Here is an 11,900-nt window from a genome sequence, read left to right on the forward strand (position 1 = left end):
CCAGGATGTTTCTAGGGTCCTAGTAAACCAGGGGCACCTCTGAGAACACATAGTAAATATTTAGGGGCCTGCAGGATACCATGATGATGGAAATCTAATATAAGCTTTTTAAATTAACAAAACTTATTTGATCTAACAACTGTAATGTCACATTATGAGAACATGTCCAAAATAGAAATCAAATGTATTATTATTGCTTAGAGGAAAAAATGAATTGAAAAGAAGAAATTGCATAATGACCCAAAATGGAATTCTGAATAAAATATATTATCTTCATATCTCAAAATAGACCTGGGGCACTCAGTATAAGATTTTATGCTTCCAAATATTCTGTAAAACATTCCACTTCCAATGTTAGGACAACATGCCCTAGCAGATTAAATAGTAAAGCTGTATGTCTACAAGAAAGAAAATTATTGAACCTCCAAGTGAAATAAAATTTAAAATGGTATTTATGATTTGTAACAGAACTGTCATAACTAAGCTTCCATCATATCAAATATTATTTCCAAGATTTCACCATAAGTAAACTGATGTGTCACTCTGACCACTGAACAGATCAGAAAGCAAAGCATCCTGCCAGCCTTAAAATGGAAGTAAAGCTAATATTAGAACTAACAATTTGTCCAATCATTCCTGCTGTATGATGCTTGTCTATCAGCAGTTCCAGGGGTCCTTTATGACAGGACTGATGAGGGCTAGGTGTGGACTGACCATTTGAGCACTCAGGCACTGCCCGAGGGCCGGGGGTCAGTAGGGGGCCCCATGAAATGCTCCTGGTAGCTTTTATAGGCTTTTTTCGGTGTGCTTTGAGTTTGGCCAAGGACACAGGGGCCCCATGATCCCCTATTGCCCGGGGGCCCCATAAGTTGTCAGTCCGTCCCTGATGAAGGCAGAACCGATTCACTGACTCTTGCTGAACCTTACTCCTGGATGGCATCCTGATCTGCCAATATGACCAGCTGCCAAAAGAAACAAATATTCTTGTCATAGGACAGCTGGAAAAAATATAAAATAGGCTAGCTTTAAAGCAAATGTATAAAAATGTTTGTCAATTTCAGTTTTTGGATGTTTAATTGTGTATAAATCAATGTCTCTATGTTTGTATAAAATCCCTATTTTACAAATAAACATGAAATATGTGTCTCCGCTTAGTTTGCAGGCAATGCTGGGCTTTCAAATAAGAAAGTCCAGCAATATTTGCATGGATGCCGGCAGCCTGATTATGTTTCAAATGGTCTCACCTGGGGTGTACCACCCATGTAAACATTTTGAATCTATCCTGCTATTCACGACTATTCACAACATAGCAATAAATCAGCTTTAGAATGCTAATCAAATTGCCCAATACTTGGCACCTGCTGGCTAAGTGTGAAAAAAATGGAATATTATAAAAAAAAAAAACCATTTAAAAATATATTTTTGTTCTAGACATAATAAATAAGGAAGGAAAACACAGGGGCTTATCTGCTGCAAGGCAAACAAAGCACTTGCCTTGGGCAGTATTTTTCAGGGGGGTGGCATTGCCGCCCCTGGCAGAAGGGATCAGTGGTGTCGCTACAGGGTGTCAATTGCCCCCCGCGGGCTCGGCTGTGATCAGGCAGGAGGGCAGGGCAAGCCAGCATTGAAAATCAGAGGTTTTCTATATATTTCATAAACTTGGCATCTGATGTGTCCTCATAGAGGTATTTTTTTTAGTTCCTTCATTACTTCTGCAGTCTGACCATCTCATGTATCATGTCTGCAGTCTATGACCTTCCCCTGTGTTATGTTCGCAGTCTCTGACCTTCTCCTGTAGTATGTCCTCAGTCTATGACTTTCTCCTGTACTATGTCTGCAGTCTCTGACCTTCTCCTGTAGTTTGTCCGCAGTTTCTGACCTTCTGTATCATGTCTGCAGTCTCTGACCATCTTCTGTATCATGTCCGCAGTCTCTGACCTTCTCTTGTATCATGTCTGCAGTCTCTGTCCTTCTCCTGTATTATGTCCACAGTCTCTGACCTTCTCCTGTATCGTGTCCACAGTCTCTGACCATCTCCTGTATCATATCCGCAGTCTCTGACCAACTCCTCAAATGGAGCTCTAATGGAAAGAGGAGCAGCCTAAAGAGGAAGGAGTGAGGTTTACAGATGAAGAGGTGGATCTTAACTGCTTCCCCTGCTGCTACAGGGTGGCAGGACTGCGCAGAATCAGGTATTTATAAGTGATTTGCATTTCCGGGTAGGGGACGCGTGCGCAGGGGCGGACTGACCATATGGAAACTCGGGCACTGCCCGAGGGCCCGGGGTCAGTAGGGGGCAACATGAAATGCCCCTGGTACCTTTTTCATAGGCTTTTTTGAGTTTGGGCAAGGACACAGGGGCCCCATGATCCCCTATTGCCCGGGGCCCCAAGAGTTGTCAGTCCGCCCCTGAGCGTGCGTCACCCTACCCGCACTGCCATTGGCAGCTACAGATGCCAATCACCGTGTCCCGGCCGGAGATTCCCCGACAGCACCCAGCGATTGCCAAGTAACACTGACAGGGGAAAGACCTGTGTGTAAACAACACATGTCTCTCTCCTGCCAGCAATAACATGCTGCTGTGTATTTCTTTGCACAGCAGAGAAAAACACAGCAGCATGTTTCCCTAGTAAAACACACACAGAACACAGTAAAACAGCACACAATTAACCCTTTGATCGCCCCAGATGTTAACCCCTTCCTGCCTAGTGTCATTAGTACAGTGTCACTGCTTTTTATTATCATTTATTTATCATTTTATTATCATTATTGTCATTGGGATGTCAGTGGCAGTTAGTCAGTTCCCACCCAGTGTCAGAATGCCCCCCCACAGTCCCGCTATAAGTCGCTGATCGCTGCCATTACTAGTATGAAAAAACTAAAACTAAAACTTCCAGTATCTATACCGCCATTTGTAAACACTATAACTTTCATGCAAACCAATTAATTTACATGTATTAGGATTTTTTTTAGTAAAGACATGTAGCAGAATACATTTTAACCTAAATGTTTGATAAAATTTGATTTTTAACATATTTTTACAGGATATGTTTTATATCAAAAAGTCAAGAATATTGTTTTTTCGTCGCTTTTTTTTGTTTATAGCACAAAAAAAATGTAAAGGTGATCAAATACCACCAAAAGAAAGCTCTATTTGTGGGGAAAAAAGGACATAAATTTAATTTATGTACAGCGTTGCATGACCGCACAATTGTCAGTTAAAGTTAAGCAGCGATGTATCGCAAAAAATGGCCTGGTCAGGAAGGGGGGTAAATCCTCTGGAGGGTAAGTGGTTAAACAGGAAGGGATGGGACAAATTTAGATGGTGGGCGCCCGATTTTAGTCTTGCCTAGGGCAGCACACAACCAAAATACACCACTGGGAAATCATACTGTACGTTGCCTTTAAATCAGCTTTAGGTCTACTTTAATTATCACCATCTTCTGCAATTTCAATGCAGTTTTCCTGATGGAGGGAGTGATAGTGACTGTGTCATAGACAACATGTTTCTGCATTTAAATTGCTAAACCTCTTTCATCCTTAACCTGTACATCTGTACATTATCCCTCTTTGCTACTGGATTTGCAATGTTTTTAATACCAACTATTGGCGCCCCTTCATGCCTGGGGGAATTTTCATAATTTTTTTTCTTTTTTTCTTTGGTTGAATTAGATGGACTAGTGTCTTTTTCAACCTGACTATGTAACTACAGTATATAAATGGATGCAAAATTGTTGTAATTTGTACTAGGTAATGCATTCCTATTTTCCGGGTGTATGTATTGCAGAATCCATATTAACTTGGATAAGACTACTATGATAGCAATAAATGGCCATTTTGAGCACATGAAGGAGTGGAAATATAAACATGAGCTAGTGACTGTGGACCCATAAGGAGGAATATAGACACAGATGACTGAATGTCAATGGGACAAATGCATTGGTAAACTGAAAACAAGCTAGAAATAAAATATGTCTTCATGTTGAATGATTTATGTTGATCTCTATAGGTGTGTGCTCTGTGTGAATTTTATTGTGAGGCTATGGGGGGGGGGGGGTATGTGTGAGTGTTAGCCGCAAAGTAAAAGGTTATTGTCCAGTGAATGGGAAGGAAATAGTAAAATATTAATGTGGAGTGAAATGTCATTACACAGTGAATTGTTAATGTACAGAAAATGTTAAAAACCCAACAATGGCCTAGAAAATTGTGGAAAATGTATAGTACAGAAATATTTTAAGGCACATTACTTAAGAAAAGTTACATAAAGGAGAAACATAACACTAAGACAAGTTTAAAGTAGACTGAAAACTGAAGATTGATGTGTGTCATTGTTGGTAGCAATAATGAGCACTAAAAGCTGCACTGGGAGAAGAGTTGTCATTTAGCTATATTAGTTTCATGATCCTTGTACAAAAGTGAAACCCTTAATTGTTAAGGTCATACTATTGACCAGGAACCAGATAAGGAAATGCCACAGAGGCAAAAAAGCGCACTCCCGAACTCTGCACCTGTACATAGCGCACTCTTGAGTCCTGCACCATGTATGTAGCGCACTCCTGAGTCATGGTAGCGCACTTCTGAGTCCTGCAGCCTGTACATAACCCAATCTTGAGCCCTGCACCCTGTACATTGCACACTCCTGAGTGCTGCAGCTTGCGCATTGAAAACTCTTGAGCCTTGCACCCTGTACACAGCACATGCCTGAGTCCTGCACCCTGTACACAGCACATGCCTGAGTCCTGCACCCTGTACACAGCACATGCCTGAGTCCTGCACCCTGTATATAGCACATGCCTTAGTCCTGCACCCTGTACCTAGCACACTCCTGAGTCCTGCACCCTGTATATAGCACATGCCTTAGTCCTGCACCCTGTACCTAGCACACTCTTGAGTCCTGCACCCTGTACCTAGCACACTCCTGAGTCCTGCACCCTGTACCTAGCACACTCCTGAGTCCTGCACCCTGTACCTAGCACACTCCTGAGTCCTGCACCCTGTACCTAGCACACTCCTGAGTCCTGCACCCTGTACCTAGCACACTCCTGAGTCCTGCACCCTGTACACAGCACACTCCTGAGTCCCGCACCCTTTACATAGCACACTCCTCAGTCCTGCACCCTGTACATAGCACACCCCTGAGTCCTGCATCCTGTAGGTAGAGCACTCCTGAGCCCTGCCCCCTGTTTGCAGTGTGCATAATGTGCTCATGGTATTTAACAATGCTTTTGTAAAGCCCTCCCATTGTTAGTGCAATTTGGCTACACCCACCCTTTCATGAGATGTGCTTTCCCCAATAAGGTTGTCACGTGGTTGAAGTCCTGCATTTATTCTTTGAGAAAAATAGTCATATATATATATATATATATATATATACTGTTCAAAAAAATTGTGGTGTCCTGTGGTATTTCCTCCCTGATCTGGACCAGGGCATCACTGAGCTCCTGGACAGTCTGAGGTGCAACCTGGTGTTGGATGGACCGAAACATGATATACCAGATGTGTACTATTGGATTTAGGTCAGACAAGTGTGGGGGCCATTCAATGGTATCAGTTCCTTCATTCTTCAAGAACTGCCTGCACACTCTTTCCACATGAGGCACTAGCGTAGGGTCTGACAAATGGGTCAGAGGATTTCATCCCGATATCTAATGGCAGTCAGAGTGCCATTGTCTAGCCTGTAGAGGTCTGTGCGTCCCTCCATGGATATGCCTCCCCAGACCATCACTGACCCACCACCAAAACGGTCATGCTGAACGATGTTACAGGCAGCATAATGTTCTCCATTGCTTCTCCAGACTCTTTCATGTCTTTCATATGTGCTCAGGGTGAACTTGCTCTCATCTGTGAAAAGCACAGGGCAGCAGTGGCAGACCCATCAATTCTGGTGTTCAATGGCAAATGCCAATCAATCTCTATGGTGCCTGGCAGTGAGCACAGGGCCCACTAGAGAACATCGGGCCCTCAGGCCACCCTCATGAAGTCTGTTTCTGATTGGTCAGAGACATTCACACCAGTGGCCTGTTGGAGGCCATTTTGTAGGGCTCTGGCAGTGCTTATCCCTTTTCCTCCTTGCACAAAGGAGCAGATACCTGTCCTGCTGACTGGTTAAGGATCTTCTACGGCCCCCATAGTCCAGCTCTCCTAGAATAACTGCCTGTCTCCGATCCAGTCTCCTCCATGCTCTTGAGACTGCTGGGAGACACAGCAAACCTTCTGGCAATGGCACGTATTGATGTGCCATCCTGGAGGAGTTGGACTGTCTGTGCAACCTCTGTAGGGTCCAGATATTGCCTCATGCTACCAGTAGTGACATTGACCCTAGCAAAATGCAAAACTAGTGAAAAACAGTCAGAAAAGATGAGTAAGGAAAAAAATGTCAGTGACCTCCACCTGTAAAACCATTCATGGTTTGAGGGTCCTCTCATTATTTCCCATCATTAAAATGTCATTAACACCAAAGCAGCTGAAACTGATTAACAACCCCCTCTGCTACTTAACTGACCAAATCAATATCCCAGGAGTTTGATTGACTTGATGCTATACTCTGAATGAAAAGTGTTCCTTTCATACTTTTGAGTAGTGTGTGTGTATATATATATATATATATATATATATATATATATATACATACTCTGTTTTGTCTGCAGTAAAAAAAATACACATAAGCCATTTAAAGCAATTTTGTCTACAGTACTGTTAGAAACAACAAGTATTTTATTGACCTACCTATCATATACTGTATGTCCCCAGGTACAAGCACTAAAAAAAGTAATGCAGTTGGCTGAAATGTGCAGTATGACTATTTACCAGTAGATGGAGTCAAAGTAGTGTTTACAGGACAATGGAGCTCAGCCAGACTCAGTTGCTGAGTCCCAACATTACCATCTAAAACAGTGGTTCTTAACCTGGGTTCGATCGAACCCCAGGGGTTCGGTGAGTCAGTCTCGCGGGTTCGGCGGAGGTGAAGACCCACACCCGACTCATATGATTCGTGCAGTAAATATTCATTATTATGTTTTTGTTTTTGTGTGAAAATCATGTTTTAATGGTTTTGTTCTTTGTTCTTAACGGTTTTGTTCATTTTGTGCACCTATGTATAAATATATACCTAAATATATACCTATGTTTTGAATTTTAAAAATCATATTTTATTTTTCCAATTAAGAAGGGTTCGGTGAATGCGCATATGAAACTGGTGGGGTTCAGTACCTCCAACAAGGTTAAGAACCACTGATCTAAAACCTTCTACGGCAGGGATGTCCAATTGGGCCACATTGGAAGGAGAGAAATTGTCTTGGGCCACACATAAACAACACTAACTATAAAGAAAACTGATGAGCAGAAAAAGTTGGGCAGATCACTAATGATCACTGATATAGATAATGTATCTATCTGAGCAATAAACTTATTGAATAAAAAGCATAATGGGGGTAACATAAATCTAGTGCATAAACTAACGCATTGGTATCTAGTTCGATGGATGTAGTAGCAATTCTCAATGAATTCTCAAGGTGCTCATCAGATATTTTGGTTCTAATTTTGCTCTTTGTGTGCTTCATCCTTGAAAATATTTGCTCATAAATATGAGTGATGCCAAAAACTGATGACATGAATCGGGTGTGATCATATTGCCCGGGGGCCCCATGAGGTGTCAGTCCGCCCCTGGTGAGGTCAGATCTCCAGATTTGGATGTGGAATCCATACTGATTCCTGGTTAGTGACTCAGAATGATGAGCCGGTAACCAGCGTTTCTAGAAGGAGAGGTAAACAAAACCAGATTTATATTTGATCAATACTTTTCCATGAGTGCAGCAGTATGGAACTAAACATGTCAGTTTTAGATATGAAGTGAACCCAATAAATTGTGATAAAAAACAGAGCTCTGTAGAAGCATTGCTGTTAAAGCTTCTTAGATTACAGCAAAGCTGTAAAATGCTATGTTCCCATGTGACAGGCACCAAATACACTGGGGATTTCCTTACAAGGCTATGATATCTACTTAGTGATTTCACCAACAGACTCTTGTACATTACACAGAGTACCTTCTCTCTCATTTGATTGATGATTGTCTTCCTGCACGTTGTATTCAGAACACATCCCTGTTCCACAATAACTTCGGATTCCTTCAAAGTATTTGCATTCAATTTAACGGACACAGCTGTGGACTTCATCTTTTAAAGCCTAAAGGGGACCATACACTGATCAAAATTCTACCAGTCCCTACTGAATATCAATCAGTGTGTGGCCTCCCCCTCTCTAAAGAAGCCCAAGCTTCCATGTTGGAAAATATTCTGTCGATCAGCCAGTCAGTTGCACCGGCTGATCACTGTATTCTGACCACAGCAGGTGCCATCAGAATGAAATGTCCCGTTGGTGGTGGCAGTTGGGGGGAAATGTACATCTACTGTCAGGAATGGACTTGCCAATAGACTCACCTGCCTTGTGGGCTGCAGTACCAGGGCTGGCCAGCGGGTGCTCTCAACAACCAGAGGTTCACTTCGGCAATTAGCCATCACCTGGGGCTGATTGCAGGTGGTGTATTTAAGGGATGGCCAGACCTGCAGTCTGTGCCTTGGTGTGTGTTTTTCCATGGGCCCCTGTATCTTGTAACCTGCATTCCTGTTCCTGCCTGACTTGTTGCCAACCCTGCCTGATCCTGACCTCTGCTGACTTCTCCTGTTTGATCCCTGGCTTGTGACCCTGACCATTCTCTGCCTGACCCCCTGTACCTACCTGTCCGTTAGTTGCTGTACCCGGCTCGTGACCTGACTACTCTCCGCCTGCTCCTCCTGTACCTACCTGCCCGATAGTTATCGACCCGGCCTGCCTGATTACGTTGTGCTCTATATGTGTATGTACCTGTGTATCTATATCAGTTTAGGTTTGGGTTTGTTTCACCTTGTTGTATGTATTTGTGTTAGCTTGGGGTTTGGTGCACTGCGTTTATATTTGTATTGTTAGTCTTAATAAATTGTCTTATTTATACCATATCTGAAGCCTGCGTTTCCCTGTGTCAGTCCACACACTTCTGGTCACACCCGCATCCCTGACATCTACCTAATTTGTGACCAGCTTAAATCCAGCCAATTCACTTTTTTTTTAGTTTTAGAGTGGGAAAGAGTTTCAATTTCTGTTCTTATTTGTGCCCATTGGAGAGATTTTCTTCATTATCTGTCCTATGGCACCAGAACAAAAAAGGTAGCCAGGGCAAAAAAGCATCCGGTAATGATCTGCATGATGCACTGGAAGACAAATGATATGAATCACCAGCGAGGAGGGAAATGAACTGGCTATGACTGAGGTCAGTCACCAGGGAGGAGAGATGAGACTGGCCATGACGTGGCCACGTGGCAATGACTTGTGGCAGGATTGGGAAAAAGGCAACAAGGAGGCTGAAATGGCTGCAGAGTTGTCACACTTCAACAGGAAGTCCACACACTAAAACCAGCAGGATAAACAGGAATGTTCAGCAGTAAGGGCTCATTCACACTTGACTTTATTTCTAACTCTTGCCAAACGCCCCTATAGCGTTTGACAGGCGTTTGGGAAGCATTTTTAACGCTCCCCACATTTTTAACTGCACCACAACCGCACCGCAAGGCCCACCAGGACCATAGACTTGAATGGGAGGCTTCAACTCCTCCTGACTCCACACAAGGCGTCAGTTTTGACGCGACGCTAACGCTTCAGTGTGAACAGCACTATGTGCTGCCATGTGCAGAATTTTCATAGGCCTTTGAGAAGCGTTAAATCCGCTTCCCAAACGCCTGTCTGACGCCTGTTGACAAAGCTAGTGTGAACTGAGCCTTGGACACAACAGGCATTTTGCCTGTTAAAGGTAAAGTGCTTTCTGCTTGTCACAGTTACATTTTTATTTTAAATTATACATATCCTTTAAAGCATAATAAAAATCTCTCAGCATTAACTACTTTAATGCTTTTGCTACTAATATTACTAAATAGATAAGAAGATATATTACATTTACTTGTTTTAAAACATTTTTTACATTTCTTCAGTTACTTCCTAGTTTCTGGCCAAGCCCAAGATGATGCCATAGATCCCAGTTTTCGTGGCATGTTTTTTTGATGTGAGGGTAGGAGGGGTTTTCTTGCCTGCATGCCTGAGCTAGGGGCAGATGGATTCTAGAAAAGTAAATGCTGCATGAGTCATTCAACCCTACTCAAGATAACCATGGCTAGAAATTCTAGGGGTGTTTTTCTAAGTGATTTCTCAACAAAATAAGGCATGGAGACATGGACGGATAGGTGAAAAGTTGCAAAAATGGTCTGGCCTCCTGAGTTTAAAAGAGAAGTGCAGGGCCTAGCAGCAAAAGGGTTAAGGCAAGCCAAGAATTGTAGCCAGCAATTTCTTGTATGTTCAGTCTAAACACATACTAAATGTAAAGCTTATTTGAGCTGCAGTTATTCCAAGATCAGCCCCATGGGTAGTTTCACTGTGGCAGCACCAATATGGCTGATCTGTGTATCACTGATACTTATAAGGGTTGCCAACCATACAGTCTGTAAATATCAGGCGATTTACAAGCTGTCAGTAACAGACGCTGGTTGCCTGTAAAAAAATGGCTTTCGGACGACTTTCAAACTGAGCATGTGCTGCTCCAAAGCCAGCCGAGTGCCATTTTGCAATCTTCGGCACGCATGCGCTTTGTGGTGGCAGGTCAGGTCCACGTTTGTGCTGTGGGCAGATTGTGACATCATGGCACACAGCCAGTTCAGTGTGCATAAAATAGCCAACCACCATTTCCATCACAGGAGTTGGGAGGGAAGGAGGCACCTGGCCGTCCTAGCCACCACTTGGTCACGCACACTGCCCTGCTCTGCTGTTCTGCTGCTCTGTTCTCGGACACTGGCTGGCCTGCCTGACTGTCACTGTACCTGTCACTGCCTCCCTTGCCTGCTGCTGCCACACACCGCTGTGCCCAAATAATTTTGTTTGGCAAGCGGTATGTATATGGAATGGATTTATGTGGGCAAATGGCATAATGAATGAATGCACTGGCCAATGGGCATGGTTGCACTCTACAGGGCAAATGAACATGGATTGGTTCAGGTACGAATTACTGGCAATTTGGCATGCAATGGAGCAGTACTACTACTGCAGGAAGCATTATTGAATGAATGCAATGGTCAAAATGGAATGGATGGATGGAGCAATCTTGTCTGGCCTGGGACGAAATGAATACATGGTATGGTCAGTTCACTACTGGGGCAATAATGAATGAATGAATGAATGAATGCAATGGTCAATGGATTGAGCAGTCTACTATTGGACAATTATGTATACATTATATGCAAAGGAGCCGTAGTACTATTAGGGCAATAATGAATGAATGCAATGGTGAATGGATAGAGAAGTCTACTACTACTGGGCAATTATGAATACATTACATGCAATGTGGACCAGCAGTACTACTGGGGCAATAATGAATGAAAGCAATGGTCAATGAAAGGAGCAGTCTACTCTCTCTGGGGCTATTATTAACACATGCAATGAATGGAGCAGTCTACTGGGGGCAATAATGAATGAATGCAATGGTCAATGAAAGGAGCAGTCTACTCTCTCTAGGGCTATTATTAACACATGCAATGAATGGAGCAGTCTATTGGGGGCAATAATGAATGAATGCAATGGAATGGAGCAGTTTATATTGGAGCAAGCAATAACTGCAGTGGAGGAGCGCCGACAGCTCTACTATCATAACTGTCTTTTCTCCTTCTCCCTTTGTCCCTCTCTGTGCTGGTAGCTTTGTTCTCCCTTAACTCCCAATCATGCCACTTCTTTGACCAGCCTCAGCCTGTTCCACCACTGCCACCAATGCTTTTCCTGTTGCCCTCCTTGGATCAAGTGAACTGGACCAAACACAAGGTCAGCTGCCTGCC

This window comes from Staurois parvus, unplaced genomic scaffold (genome assembly GCF_062004578.1).
Source record: "Staurois parvus isolate SC_StPar_1 unplaced genomic scaffold, SC_StPar_1.0 ptg000694l, whole genome shotgun sequence".
Taxonomy (NCBI): domain Eukaryota; kingdom Metazoa; phylum Chordata; class Amphibia; order Anura; family Ranidae; genus Staurois; species Staurois parvus.